The following is a 16,937-nucleotide window of genomic DNA, read 5'->3' on the forward strand; positions in this document are numbered from 1 at the left end:
TAGCTATACTACCAAACTTTATCACACCTGAAAGATAAACATTTTCTGTACATCTACATTCAGCTAATTAATAAAAACACTGAAGAGTAAAGAAGTCAGGTCCAATTTTTGTTGCACTCAGCTTGATATCTCTAATTTGCTAAGAAACAATTGATGAACAATTTGAACACAATTTTCGAGCCAGCTATGTAAGCACTTAATTGCCATGCCATCCAGTTTACTCTAAAGTAGCTTGCTAATTGATATGTCATGAGGTACTTTGTCAAATGCCTTGCTGAATTCAAGTTAACTCTATAACATGTCCACAAGCCATTAAGGAAATTACGTGATTAAAAATGAGATATGGTTAGGCAGACAAGATTTATTCTTAATTGATATGACTTTTCATAATTACCACCTTCTTTTCAGGATGCTTGTAGATCAATCTCTTTATGATCTACTCTAGAATCTTTCAGGCTTGGATATCAGAATGTTATTTCCTGGATCTTTCTCCCAACCCTTGGGAAAGTAAATTATTCTCCAGTCATCTAGCATCTTCTTCATTTTCATAATTTTTCAAACAGTGTTTTGGTCAGAATATTTTCTAGTTGTTGTATTATCTTAAGATGCAAATCATCTGGTCCTGGATATTAACTTTCTCAAAGTAAAGAGATAGCCCCTGGTCATATTTCTATCAGTTTCAAGTTTCAATCTTTCATCCTGATCTTCATAAATTTATAGCAGAAAACCATACTTTTTAGTTGAAGAAGATAGATCTAAAGTTGATGTTGTTTTCCCTTTCCAGTCATGTCCAAATCTAGAGGGTGATGTTCATCTCAATTTCTTAGCCGAGGGATTCAGCATTGTCTGAAGACACTTTCGTGATCATGTGGCCAGCATGACTATCCGCCAAGGCACATGGAATGCTGCTGCAATCCCACCAAGGTGGTACCTATTTATCTACTTGCATTTTATATGCTTTCAAACTGCTAGGTGGGCAGGAGCTGGGGCAAGCAATAGGAGCTCACCCATCACGTGGTGCTCAGCTGGGCTGTCAGTTTTCCAGATGACAAGCTCAGCATCTTTAACTACTGAGTCCTCACACCCCTTTTTGTCATTTATACTGAGCTGCTAATATTGTTTTTCTTTGAACAAGAGAAGTAATTTTTTATTATTGTTAGCATCCTCACCTCATTTTGAATTTAGCTTTCTTGATCTATTGTTCTTGTGTCCATTTTGTGTCAGCAACCCATCGGAAACACTCTATGTCCCATTGACACCATTTGTATGGCCAGTATACAGTATATGGATTTGAAGTATGCTGCCTTCCTTTCAACTCCTTTTCGTGGACTACAATTCTCAGTGTCGTTTGCTTGAGTCCATGGAGTCCAATACTTTGGTTGTGTTGTTTTGATGACAGCATAATGAAAGAGCTGTGGTGGTGCAGTGTTTAGAATGCAGTATTGCAGGGTAATTCTACTGACTGCCAAGAGTTTGATCTTCACTGGCTCAAGGTTGACTCAGCCTTCCATCTTTCTAAGGTGGGTAAAATGAGGACCCAGATTGTTGGGGGCTATATGCTGACTCTGCAAACCACTGAGAGAGGGCTGTAAAGCACCGTGAAGTGGTATATAAGTCTAAGTGCTATTGCTATAATTTCCCTCCTCAAAAAAACCAAAAAAACAAAAAACAAAAAAAACATCTTATTAGCAGTATTTTAAAAATCATGGAGGTTGTTGTGTCATATCCCTAATCCTTTATCTGGCCAAAAAGCATATTTCATGGGGCAGTGGGCTCATGAAAGTAGCATGACTCTTCTTTTAACCTCTTAGAGGGCATGGTTGCATCTTCTGCGCCTTCCTAAAGAGGTCCCCAATACTCTTTGTTGTTCTGCACATTGACTTTTCTTCCTTCTATATTTTCAGAACATGTTTCACCTGCCATGGGGGATATTACCAAGTCCACACATTATTTTTATTGGCCTCATCAGAAGTTTTCTTAAGGATTTACATTTGGTAAAAGATACCCTGCCATAGTTATATTGATTTTTGACACCTAAAGGAAAGCTTAAAATTAGCTAGCTTCAAAACTGTGTTCTGTTTTGTTTTGTTTTTGCTTTGTCCTACTAACTTATGACAGGGCCTTGAGTAATCTCTCCCCTCCCCTCCTCCTGCAATTTCTCAAAATGGGCTTCTTGACAATTGGGCATCTTAATTGAGAAACATTTAGAACATTTGCCTCCCAGAGTTTTAGACTGGGAAGATGAAGAAATAATCAAGGCGATTTTGGAAGTGACTTGACAGCAGTTATCCTGTATTTCAGCTAGTGACTCTAGTGTCAGAGGTACTACACCAGACCTCTATATAGTCCTTATCATTTCTTACGAGTAAGCAAGAATTATAAATAGCTGCATTTAGAAGATCTGCTATTCCTGGCTCATCAATAACCTTCAAGATGCGTGCTCTTGCTCAATGCTGATGTCCTGTCACAACAGACCGTGCATAAGGGATCAGTGTCAAAGACACAGTCACCTTGCAAATATCACTTTATAAAGTGACAAAATATTGTGCTACATGCTAATTTTATTCTTTGCCTTTTTTTAGCTCATTGGTAATTATCTTTTTTTTTTTAATGGCAGTTTTTGTTATGTGTTAAAGATGAATCTGCTGCTCTGCACAGATAGCACAATGTACTGGTGGTCAATATAAGCTTTCTCCCTCCCTCCCTCCCTCCCTCCTTCCTTCCTTCCTTCCTTTTCCTTCCTTTTCCTTCACTGTTAACAATTACAGTGTGATTTTCTGGCCTGTTGATTTAAATAACAAACAGCTGCATTATGGCTCCACTAAGCTTAATATATCTACTCTGTTAAAAGCCCAACTCCATGCACAGATTGAAGCAAAGGTAAACTTTTATCTTTGCTTCCAAATAATCAGTATATCACTTGCTAATAATAATAATCATGATAGTGATTGTTGCAGTACCTGGAGACAGCATAATACAAGAGAAAAACCTGGAGAAAATAATAAAATACAAAGACCTGCAAATAGAAATAGAACGACTGTGGCAAAAGAAAGCAAAGATAGTACCAACAGCAATAGGCACCTTATACATAATCCCAAAATAACTGGAGCTCCACTTAAATGCCATTGGTATTGACAAAATCACCGGCAAAAGGCAAAAGGCAGCTTTACTTGGAAGAGCATATATTCTGTGACAATAACTTTAACACCACCAAACAACATCTCCTATCTCAGGTGCTTGGGAAGGACTTGATAGATGGACAAAAATGCCAGATCTAACCTAAACAGCTGAATGACTGTGCAGCCAATCATAATAATGTGATTTTTAAATGTGTTTTAATATGGCTGTACACTGCCCTGAGTCCTTCGGGAGAAGGGCGGTATAGAAGTTTAATAAATTCAATTCAATTCAATTCAATAATAAATCAGGCCCTGAATGAATAAAAGATTCCAGCCCTGTTTTGGTTCTTTTGTGTGTGTGCCTTCAAATCAGTGCAACCCCTGATGACCACTTGGATTAGTCCCTGTGGAGAGTTTTTGGCAATTTTTTTGGGAACTGGTTTGCTATTGTTTAGTTTCTAAGGTTTGAAAGATCAGCCAATTGGCTTTGTTCCTAAGGCAAGATTAGAATTCACAGTCTTCTTTTTCTAAACTGATACTTTAACTACTAGGCCAAACTGTTTTTTTCTGGTGTAGATCATAATACTTAATATTAAATGTGTGTTGGAGAAGGGGACTTCCTTCATTTAAATATAATGGAAGTACATCATAAAAAAATAATGTAATAAAACGTTGGATCAGAATATATAGATTTACTCTTGGATTTCTGTAGCCATTCACATTAAATTCAATGTTGCTGATTTCTCATCTGTACAAAAATTGCAAATCTATGATGATTTGCAAGGTTCTCCATCTTTCAAACATGGATCAGAATTCAGATAATTCCTTTTATTTTTGTTGTTGTTCATCAGAATTTTACTTGTTAGGCTCTCAAAAATGATATAAATTTTGTAAGAATAAGGTTCAGGTAGTGCACAGGAAGCTTAAAGTGAAAGCAAATTGTCTGAGCAAAGATCTGATTTTAAAAACAAGAAGAGATACCTTGATCACTTTTAAAAATAGGACAGAACCCAGTGCAGATCTAAGCATTAGCAATATGCATTCAAAGAAATCCCCAAATACCATATTATAGCCACTTAACATGGAGGCTTGCAGAGCATAGATAATGCATACTTATTTGGTTTATATTTAATCTTAATCTATTTCACTCACAACTTTAGTGGGTGAAAGGCCTTGGAACTTGTGAGGGATCAAAGTAGGTAGAGAATGGGACTCCAGTCCCTTGATTCCAGGTGGGTTCAGAATTAACACATTATTAGGAAAATCGAAAAAGGAATTATGGTTTGCATTCAATTCTAATACGAGAGAGGTGCGGTGACCTAGAGGTGGAGCGCTCGCCTCCCAATGAGAAGGCTGTGAGTTTGATCCTAGGTAGAGGCAGATATTTCTCTCTCTGGGCACAATGAGAATATATCTGCTGAATAAAACTCTGCATTGGCAACAGGAAGGGCATCCAGCCATTAAACAATCTGCTAGCTCCATTCAATTGCCCAGACTCCACCCTGCAAAGGATTATGGGGTCATTAAAAGATTATGATGGTTCAATTCTAACACCACAGATGACCTCATTCCACAAGTTCATTTTTATTTTGAAAACATGAAAGGATGTAAGGAGCTGAATAGACTGATCTCATGGCACCAAAGGATAAATAGAAAATAGGACTTGGACAAGCATCATATTTTGCCTTCAATTCCCAAATGTATCAAGAAGATTTGGAAACCTCTAGAACAGCGGTTCTCAACTTGTGGTCCATGGACTCCTGGGGGGACAATGATGTTATTACAGGGGGTCTGCAAAGGCTTGAAGAAATGTTATGATTTAAATCTTGAGTTAAATCTTGGCCATGGTCTGTGACCACAAACAGTATTTGTGGTGGAAAAAAGGTTGAAAACCATTACTCCAGAAGATTCAGGAGATAATTCTGTGTCAAAACAGCCATAATATCTTTGATATTTCTAGTACTAATTTATATTGGGAAACAGTTGCATGACAACCAGTGTCTTGTCTAACAAAGGGCATAATCTAAAATATAATTCTGTGTAAAATAAAATAAAAAATGTCTTAGTGCTCACAATCAGAGGCTTCATTATTCTTTGTATTATGCATTCTAAAGTTCTCCCTGAATATAGCCACGAAATAGAAATGACATACAATATAAAGCTGTAATATGATTACCTGCACACGGTGCTCTAGAAAAGATACAAGGAACATTCAAAGCACATAAACCTTGCTAATTTGGAAGACTTTTCTCCAAATAAATGCCAAAAGCCCCTTTTAATTGCACATTGTGCCCCTTCTCCCTACTTTTACTCTCCTCATTGATTCTTTCTGTAAAACAAATCAATGACATCTATTTTGGGTGGATTTAGCAGAATTAGCCTTAACAGCCAGTTTATTTATATACAATTAATTTAAATGGAGAAGAAAATTAGGTAGGTTTAATACAGGAATATTTTCCAGATCATTTACTCATGTATCTCCTCCTTAGGGTATTTCAATGAGGACAATGCACATTCTCATCATTATAGGGACTATTGATCCCCTTAGATTTATTTTTGAGAGTCTCAACTCTTCTCCATCCACTGACTTTTAGCAAAGTGGTTCCAAACTGCGATAAGAGTTAATGACCTTTTGATATGACTTCACATGAATGCTTCTTAAAGTTGAAAAGCAGACTGCTCGAGGAAAGAAAAGATGCATCCTAACTAGGGCTAAGGTACTGGTGACTAACCCAGGTTATTTAGTCTGATGTTAAGGCAGAGGTAGGAGGAATGAATGAGGGAAAAGCAATGAGGGACACAAAGCCACTTGAGGTACAGATTTATAGATTGATTAGTAGATAACAATGGTAAGGAGGAAAGGAAAGATTTAAACAGGTGGAAAGAGAGGAGTTGGAAATCAGGTCAGCCTTATTATGGAAGAAAAGCCATAGTTTCGGAACTAGGAGAAACCTGTGTAAATTACTATTAATAGTAAAAACCCACAGGCAAAATTCTTACAATTTCAAAATCTTATTCCAAGTTTCTATGACTTCTTAGTCTACTTATAACTTTCCAAAATCTACATTCCAAACAGCTTTTTAGATTTATTTCAAAATAAGAATGTGTTAAATCCTTAAACATACCTAGAACTTCTTTTATCTTTCTGTAGTTCTTAATATCCAAAAGCTGTTAACAATGGGAGGACTTTCTATCAGGTTCACCTGATCCATCAGTTGCGCCCCTTTCTAGATCGGGACTCATTACGTACGGTCACTCATGTCCTCGTCACTTCCCGCCTGGACTACTGCAATGCTCTCTACATGGGGCTCCCCTTGAGGAGCACCCGGAGGCTCCAGATGGTCCAGAATGCGGCCGTGCGGGTGGTTACGGGAGCGACGTGGCGCTCCCATGTGACCCCCTCTCCTGCACGAGCTGCACTGGCTCCCGGTGGTTTTCCGGGTGCGCTTCAAGGTTTTGGTTACCACCTTTAGAGCGCTCCATGGCTTAGGACCGGGGTACCTACGAGACCGCCTTCTGCCACCAGTAGCCTCTCACCAACCAGTACGCTCCCATAGAGAGGGTCTTCTCAGGGTGCTGTTGGTCAAACAATGTCGACTGGCGGCCCCCAGAGGGAGATCCTTCTCTGTGGGGGCACCCTGCCATCTGGAACGAGCTCCCCCAGGAGATACGGAGGATCCCTGATTTGCACACTTTCCGCCGTGTCCTCAAAACATTCTTATTCCAGCAGACTGGTCTGGCCTAACCTCCCCTTTAAATTGTTTTAAATTTGTTTTATAAATTGGGGTGTTTTAAATTTGTGGGCCAAAATATTTAATGTATTTTTAAATGGTTTTTTAACGTTTGTACTATGTGTATTTTATCTCTTGGCTGTTCACCGCCCTGAGTCCTGCGGGAGTAGGGCGGTATATAAATTTAATAAATTTAATAAATAATAATAATAATAATAATAATAATAATAATAATAATAATAAATAATAACAAGCCATTTCCAAAAGTGCTTATTAAGAACTGCTTAAGGACAGAAGTATGCAAATCCAGTGCCACAGTTTAGGCAGAGATGGCTTTTCCTTGTCTCCCAGGACTCTGAAACCCCCCTGGAGGCCACTTACTTGTGGTCTTCTCATGGGCAGCCACTATAGGGAGCATTTGTGGGCAATCCTTGCTCCTTGCTCTCCTCTTGCAAAATCATCTTCAGTCCACCATTTCTTCCTCGGAAGACTGTCATTAAATTTTAAAATATGCGGCACATAATGTACTCAATCTCATTTTGGCTCAGGACAAGGAAATTTCTTCTTTATGAGAAGAAGAGGTTACTAATAAAGGAGAATATTTGTAGCTCAGGGTTGAAATGAGCGGTCTTTGGTGCTCTCTGAGATTGATTATTTTCTTGCAGATGTTTCATTACCAAACTAGGTAACATCATCAGTGCTAATAAGGAATGGGGTTTGTTCTCAGTTTATATTCAAGTGGTTTCTGGGGCTTCTGGGTTTTGGTTTGCTTAGGATGTTTTTGAAGTTGCCTTTATTTGGCTTGTGTGCTACAAACCAACTAAAGATAGAGGTTATAATAGTATGATAAAGAAGTGTAGTAGGTGCACGTATGGAATAAGTGCCCAAGCCCCACTACAGAGAACCAAGGTAATTTAATGAATGAGAGAAAAGATATTGTGTTATTGTAAGGAAATAGGTGAAGTAAATTGAATTATTTTGCACATACAGGGGTAGAAATCTTAATTTGGCCCTGAACAAATGCAGAACTATACTAAAATCCAAGGCAGCCTGAACACTTGGGTGACATCCAAATATTTTCATGAGAAATTATTGACCAACCAGGGCTTTTGACAGGGCTAACTAACCATACTGTTCAGTAAAGAGATCGGAAATGTTTCAATCAAGATGCTGATGAAACCTCTCAAAATTCAAAAGACACTGGCTATATGTTCTGATTTATCTAACACATACAGAACACTGCCTGCTAAGATGAATAATCACCCAGAACAAAATAGCAGTCCTTGATTTCACACAGTAAAACATCACTCCAAGATTGTCAGTTAAAGCGAAAATCAACCTGTTTACAAAACAAACAACAAGCAATCAAACAAAACCTAAAGACATTTAAAGGGATCCAATACTAAATATTAATATTTAGTATATTTAAATATACTAAATATTTAGTATACTTAAATATACTAATGTTAATACTAAATATTAATATTTAGAATATTTAAACCTAATGCTAACCATGATAATCTTATTATTTTGAGGATTGAATATATTCTGTGTATAAAAAAGTATTTTTAATGATTCCTTCCCTCTCTCTTCTTCAGGATTGTCTTTTATATGAGTTGGAAATTACTTGTGTTAACTCAAATATGTCCTGCTGTAGTCGCGATGTCCTTTTTTTTTGTTACCAGCAGGCCATCTATATACCATTTCAAAATTACTCAGGCAAAGTTTTGTGGTGTGGAAAAAAAAAAGATATACAGATCTGAAGTTTTTGTTTTCAGGTTTAATTAAATGTAATTCCAAAGCAGGTAGGGCTATATCAGTGACTGACAAAATACGTGGAATTAATTTTTTTACAGTTGTACATCATGCTGTGTTCGTACCTCTTGCTGCATGAACTCTACAGAAAATACTTAGATTAGGGAATTGTGGTTCCATTTCAGAATAGGTTTCAGTGGTTTGAATTACTCACACATATACACACAGTGCCAGCTCAAAGGTGTATGGCATCCCTAGGCCACATTGACTGACGGCATAATCTGTTGCTTATGAAGAGGTTTGCATTTTTAGAATAATACAGAAGGAAGGGTGGCATTGGTACCCACAAAGTGATGCCACAGCTTTCTTGGTGTCAGCCTAAAGCCGTGTGTGTGTGTGTGTGTGTGTGTGTGTGTGTGTGTAAAAGAGAGAGAGAGAGAGAGAGAGGGAGGGAGGGAGGGAGGGAGGGAGGAGAGAGAGAGAGAGAGAGAGAGAGAGGGAGGGAGGGAGGGAGGGAGGGAGAGAGAGAGAGAGAGAGAGAGAGAGAGAGAGAGAGAGAGAGAGAGGGAGAGGGAGAGGGAGATGGTATTCAGCAGGTTCTGACCAGTTCTAGAGAACCGATAGCAGAAACTTTGAGTAGTTTGGAGAACTGGTAAATACCACCTCTGATTGGCCGCGCCCCAATCTATTCTCTGCCTCCCGAATCCCACCTGATCGGGAGGAAATGGGGATTTTGCAGTAACCTTCCCCTGGAGTGGGGAGGGAATGGAGATTTTACAGTATCCTTCACCTGTCATGCCCACGAAGCCACACCCACAGAACCTGTAGTAAAATTTTTTGAATCCCACCACTGGTGTGTGTATGTGTATGTGTCTCTGTGTGTAAGGCAAATGAACCTTAGAAGAATGTTTTGATTAAAGGAAAAACAGTTGCTACAGTATTGCTCTCAGTTTCTCATATCTTTTAAAAACAATTTAAAGGAAAACTTTTTTTGAGACATTGTCGAATGCCTTTTTCTGATCACTGACAAACTGCACACTTTCTCACTTAAAAACTGTCAGAGGATTGTCTATTTCTCACACAGATTTTTTTTTTTTCAAATTTAGGCACGAGCGCTCCTTCTGTTACGAGAAAACAATCAATAGAGATGCATACATTTTGTTTCAGGGCAACCTATTCCCAGTCTTCTCTATTACAGCAATCCTTCAGACCAACAAATGTGTTCCGCCTCCAAACTTCATCTCTTTTCTCATTATAAGCAAGAGTCCTTCTGTCCTTCATCACCCTCCAAGCTATCCATGCTGTCAACAGTGAGTTGGCAAGGACCAGAGAGCCACCGGTAGTGAGAAGATCTCATTTGCATGTAATCCTACCGGCTTTTGCACTGAAAGTTCAGGGGGGAAAACTGGCAAATGCATCAAATATTAACACATGTTGCAGTCTCCTTTGTTTGCCTCAAATCACAGAATGACAAGTTATGTGTCAATGGTAGTTTGGGGCATCATTATAACTGATTATGTATGCAAGCTGTATGGATGCAGCTTCTTAGGCATTTAATTTCTGATGCCGAAGCAAGGCATTAGCACTAGCTGACATGTAATAGAAGAAAATTGAAAAAGCAGGGAAAGATCGCTTTGCCTCCTTTCGGGAAAATAGAGGGAGAAATTTGGAGAAATCAGCTTTCTCTGCAAAGGCTGTTGGAAATGAAGCCTTTATAAATTTGGAGGAAGTGAATGCCTTCAAATTGATGACAGTGACCTGCTTTGGAGGAAACTAAACTTTCAAGGAAATTCCCCTGGGTACAGGTTGGGTTCTTGCCTTTCCCAGAGAAACCAAGGAATCTCTCTCTCTCTCTCTCTCTCTCTCTCTCTCTCTCTCTCTCTCTCTCTCTCTCTCTCTCTCTCTCTCCCTCCCTCCCTCCCTCCCTCCCTCCCTCCCTCTCTCTCTCTTTCTGTGTGTGTGTGTGTGTGTGTGTGTGTGTCTGCCTGTCCATATGCATTGTTATTCCTTGCACAATCTATACTCTTTCTAGCTTCAATTAAACATCAAGAGAAGATGCTATAAAGAAACTCTCCCCATGGGGGCTTTTCAGGTTCAGAAGCTTTGTCTGTCAAGGAAGCTGAAAAAAAAACACCCAACAACATCCAAAGACATTCTAAATAAAGTCTAATGCACTGGCAGATTGAAGCATTTAAACAAATGCGTCTTTTATAAGAAAAGAGAACTTTTAGAAAATTAGGCATGATATTCGGCAATTGAATGGAAGCAGCTGCTTTATATGAAAGAATGAAAACACAACAGTGCTCATGGTGGCAACAACAAGTACAACTCCATGTTCTCTAAGGTAAAGGTAAAGGTTCCCCTCGCACATATGTGCTAGTCGTTCCCGACTCCAGGGGATGGTGCTCGTCTCCATTTCAAAGCCGAAGAGCCAGCACTGTCTGAAGACATCTCTGTGGTTATGTGGCCAGCATGACTAAACGCCAAAGGCACATGGAATGCTGTTACCTTCCCACCAAAGATGCTCCTATTTTTCTACTTGCATTTTTTACGTGCTTTCGAACTGCTAGGTTGGCAGAAGCTGGAACAAGTAACAGGAGTTCACCCGTTACGTGGCACTAGGGATTCAAACCACTGAACTGCCGACCTTTCGATTGACAAGTTCAGCGTCTTAGCCACTAAGCCACCATGTTCTCTAGCTAGGTTTTAATTCTCAATGCTTGGATTCAGAAGTAAAGAGAATGAGCACATCTGAGTTTATGGTAGGATCACAGTATTAAAGAAGTGCCTAAAAAGAATTGATACAGCTTGGTACACATTTACTATTTAATATCAGGACCAAGAAACACAATAACTTTCAGCAATTCAGTAGATTGCTCTGAGCCAGAAAGCACTAAGGTTCCAATCTGGAACCACTGGAATTTATTGTCAAACTTTTATTTATTTAACAGATGACCTTATTACTATAATCTTGTTTGTTGAGCTAGAAGACAGGAGCTCTTTCAGAATGATTCCCAGATTATGGATGTGCCTTTTGAGATGGTAGCAATAGGAGTAGCACTTAGATTTATATACCACTTCATAGTGTTTTACAGCACTCTTGTTGTGGTTTACAGTGTCAGCATATTGCCCCCAACAATCTTTGTCCTTATTTTACTGACCTTGGAAGGTTGGAAGGCTGAGTTAATTTTAAACCAGTCAAGAATTGAACTTTAGGCAGTGGGCAGAGTCAGCCTTCAATACTGCATTCTAACCATTGCAACACCAACCACTGCATGGCCTTATATGATCATGAAATTGGCTGCTATAATTTATTTTCACCAACTGCAGCTCACAAAAGCTGGTGCCATATAATGTGTTCATCTTAAAAAGGGCTACCAGACTTGTTCCAATTACTGCATTGTCTGGTTTTAATAGTTCAGTGTTTTTTTTAGAATTATTATTCTATTTGTTGCTGTAATGCACTTTAGTGCATCTGTGAATATTTATTCAAAATAGAATAAGTAAAAGCTAAAAATGTACAAATAGAATGTAAAATTTACAAGTCTCAATCACAAATTTATTTTGGATCCTGAGTCCTCCTTCTCTGAGAATTTAGTTGTGTCTCTTTAAAACCTCAGAGAAGTCATTGATGAGTGTGAATATGCATTTATCATAAATAGACTGTTTTCATTATGGTTTATTCATTTAGGAACTATACATGCTGCTTAAATTAAAATAGACTCTAAGTTGTTTATGACATATTTAATAAAATACAATAATGTAATGAATAGTTGTGGCCTCTTTAAGGTTTAAAATTCTATGAGTTCCTACCATTTTCTCACACTGTATTTCATGGAAATGTAACATTTCTCTGGGGGGTTTTTTGCCCATTGAAGTGAATAGTTCAAAAAGCAGGAGACAATTTAAATAAATGTTCTAATAAACAGGAGTTCATTGGAGTAAATGGCCTAGTAAGCAGGCAATATAATGAAATAACTTCTGGGAATGTATTCTTTACACATTTAAATTTTATTAATTTTTATCAAAATATAAGATACAAAGGAAAATAAAAAGTAATGGAAAACTAGGGAAGGGAAAAAGGAAAAGGAGAAAATGTGGGGTAAGAAGGGGAAAAAACCATTAACTTCCAACTCTCTTTGGCACAGTAGAAAATAATAACTTTACCAGCTCAATTCCTTCGTACAATAGCATATACTAGCCATTTCTATAACAACAAACTTATCTAATCAACAAAAACAGAGTCAATTTTTCCCCCATTACAAGCACACAGTCCAGAAGCAATTTCCAACAGAAACAAAATTAAATATATTGTCTTCTTTGAATAAAATAATTGATTCAACAATGTCTGCTTTTCCTTGCTGTGGGAAATAATACAAATTTCTGTGTAATCATTAATATTTATAACTATCATAATTCATATGAATAAAATTCAGTATATTCTTTCAAATATTTAACTCTAAAGGAAAAGAAATACTTTTTCTAAATTTTAAAATATTATTTTTTTCTTTAAAAATGTTTCTAAATCAATAAGTTTTAATATATCTTTTTTTAACTTTACTTTTTAAAATTCCTCTTATCATACATACATTAAAATTCAATAATACTTTACAAACTTCAAATATTACTCAAACTTTATGTATAAAGGAAAAAAAACCCCTTCATCTTCAAACCGACTTTATATACCCAGAGCCCAAAAACACAAAACTACATTAAGACTTTCTTTCAATTATGTATGTTATATATATATAATATATATTACAGTAATAAAAATCCAACTAACTAACAATTAACTCATTAATATTAAATCTCTTCCTCCAATTTACAATTACACAATAAGATTTTTTTTCTTCTCTTTAAAAGTATTAACCATTCATATTTCTGAATTTAATTTCAATAATATCTTACAGATTTTGGGAGTTATTCAAACATTATATAAAAAGACAGAAAGGAGACATTTACAAAACCATTTTATAAACACAATACTACATTACAACTTTCTTTCAATGCATATGTCAGATTTGTAAAGACCCATCCTAACTCTGATTAATTCATTGAATTTAAGTCACTCCCTCCAGCTTGTCTTTATAGGATAAAACCTTTTTCTTCTCAGGAATGTCTTTCAAGTCCCATTGCCTCCACAAATTCTTGTTAATATCCATGACAATGCAAATAACTTAACTGCAATTTTGAAATACAAATCTGACACCAACTTCTATTACAATGATGGTTTGAATACAACTCTCTTAGCCCAATTGAAACAAGACTTTGAAGAAAATTTACAACTTTTAAGAGGACAGGTTTGGGACTTTTTCTTCATGGATACTAACAAGGTGAAGAATTCTTTCACAAAAAGAGCTGATAGACATCTAAAAGAAGAAGATGACTTTATTTTATGTGGAAGAGCTTCAAGCTAATCTACAGTTTTTTATTAGAACAGCTTTGAGATTTTTTTCATGGATCTTAACAGGAATGTATTCTAACTAGTAATTTTTAAAGTTTAGAATAAGAAAAATCATTTCATACTTTCAAATATTAACATGAAGATATTGCATATTAAAAAAAGTATTTTTTTTTCCCAATTTTTGGATTTTTCTCCAGCTCACTGTGATTGAAACCTAAGGCAATTTTTTCCCATTGGATGGGAAATAGGAATAAAAATCTGGATAAAAATTTATCACCAAATCTTTTAACTGAACATTATAAAGTATTTGTCAGTTTAAAATGGACACACAATCTTATGCCCTGTGTTCTGTATTTGGTCTTAATAAGTAAAAGTTAAGGTTTAAGAGTTCTCCTGGGTCTTTAAAAATCTACTCAATGAAAAAGGAGAGAGTTTCGAAGACAGAATGAATATCTAAATATCTATCTGGTGTCTGCATGTCTTTTCAATACTAACAATCTAGTGCCCATAATAGAAAAGAGTTATGTTGTTTAGTTCTTCCAAAAATTGGTAAAATTACAGACTAAGGGATATTTACAATAATAGGCAATAGGAAACAGGCTGCAGTATTTCAAAATTACAAGTTGCTAAACGTTCTTTGTGAAAAACTAGTTAATTGAAGTATTTGGAATTAAGTTGTAATAATGCTGCAAATGTTTATGGGGCTAAACTGAGTTGAATTCAGCTTTTTTAATCTAACTGGGAGTTGGGCTTGGGTGACAGTATATCGTTGTTTCTCATTTAACATGAATTTCAAGAGACATAAATGGAAATTAAAAACTGGCTAATGCAAAGCAGATGTTAGTAAACTCTCTTGTTTTTTGTTTTTTTCCCTTCTTAGAATGTTATAAACATATGGAATGGCCTATCAGGCTCTATTGCTTAGGCAGAACACAAGGATCATTCAAGAAACAATTAGATGTCTTTCTAAAGAAATGGAATACTGGTACTTCACATGGATTAGACCTTATGGGCCAATAGCCCTGATGGGTAAATAGTTCCAGCTAAAACATTTTATGTTGCTATATTCATTTGGATGTAAATATCACTTCACAAACATCTTTGTTCTTAAGCTGGCAAAAATGCCTTCTTCTCACCCCTCCTTCTGTTTTTTTCTCCCCTTTGCTGTTTCCCAAGTTTCTTTTGTAGTGTGGTATTGTGGCATTTGCTTTTTAACCTGCAAAGTATTTTCAAGCACAGTAGTGAATTCCCACTACTGCTAACCTACATACAAATTCAGTTTTTTGGTTGAAAAGCAAAATGTTACTGTTCAAACACATGAAAGAATGTCAACCTGACGTGAAAAGGGGGAGAAAATAAAAGACATGAGAATGACAACAAGAACAACAACAATAACCACAAAAGGGAAGGGGTAAAAAGTTAACCTGGAACTTCTTTAAATTATCATTTTGGTTATTAAGAAGAAAAAGTCATTCATTGTACTATAACTGCAATATGTTGGTGATAAATTGAGTATTTTGGAGCTTGCTTTCACCAACTACGGTCAATAAATTGGAATGGCATTCATACTGATTTTTTATTGCGGCTGAATGAGGAATCATGCCCCCTTCATTATAAGTTATAAGGGGGATAAGTCATAATGGGGCATTCATTTTCTAGGATTCGTTGGCTTCTTATTTTCAGCTCCTTCTGACCAATGCAAGGAAAGATGTTCAAAGCAGGTATGTGGATGAAGGTGGACATCTGTTTCTCTTCCTTCTATCTAATTTAGGACTATATGGATAATTCACAACTAACAAATCAATACAGGCATTCATTTGCCGCAATGGGCATAAAAATGGCCAACAATTCAAATTAGGTGCACCTTCAAAATGATAGTGTCAAGCAGTGTTCTGCTTGTAATCAGGCTGCACAAATACTTTTGATTGCAGGGCAAAAGAGTCCATTGAAGCAAATTGGCCCCTCCTTGAGTCTCCGTAGAGGTGAGACACTTGCCTCTATGAAGTGCTTCACTATGTCGATAAAGAGGGGTTTTTTAAAATTTGAAATTGGTTTTAAATTGAAATGTTTTAATTATGGGCCAAATTATTTAATTATTTTAAATCTATTTTAACTTTTGTATATAAAGTGTTTTACTTGGCTGTTCACCGCCCTGAATCCGAAAGGAGAAGGGCGGTATAGAAATTTGAAAAATAAATAAATAAATAAATAAATAAATAAATAAATAAATAAATAAATAAATAAATGAGAAAGTCTAAAAGGAAAACCATTTCATTGAATCAGATCATGGCTACTCTGCAAAGGACTATTGGCAGCATGAAGAAATTGTTTCCAACTAAACTCAGCTCTCTAAAACTAGGAATATAAAGGGCAAGGTCATTTCACTTGTCATATTAGTCATATTAAAAAAAATCCATTAAACCCTTTCTTACTTCTATTTTTCTTCACAACTTAGCTTCACTTTCAATTGCAATTCTCTCTGGAATTTTTGTAGGCAGTTTTCAAGTGCAATTCAAAATGCTGGTTTTGACCCTTACATGGCTTGGCACCAAAGTATATTCAGAACTGTCTTCTCCAATCAGTATCAACCTATTGAGAGAGACAGACTCTTCATTGCTTTGCATTTCTGGAAAGTCAAGGAGACAGAAGCCAAGATGGCTCCTACATAATGAAATAAACTTCCATGTGATATCAGATTGGCTCCCATTTTGCAGCCCTTCTGGAAGTTTCTTCAGACGGACTTGTTTCAGAAAATCTTTGGTGACTGTTTGACATTTTCAGCAATAACTGCATTATTATGGATGCAAATAATGTATGACTATAAATTGACTATAAATTGATTCTTTTCAATATAGTATCCTGATTATATTTGTCATTTTCTTCATTTTCTTCATAGATATTTATGGTATTTCAAGCACCAGGAAATTC

The sequence above is a fragment of the Pituophis catenifer genome, unplaced genomic scaffold (assembly GCF_029215685.1).
Source record: "Pituophis catenifer annectens isolate HBS135680 unplaced genomic scaffold, rPitCat1.0.hap2 SCAF_3, whole genome shotgun sequence".
Taxonomy (NCBI): domain Eukaryota; kingdom Metazoa; phylum Chordata; class Lepidosauria; order Squamata; family Colubridae; genus Pituophis; species Pituophis catenifer.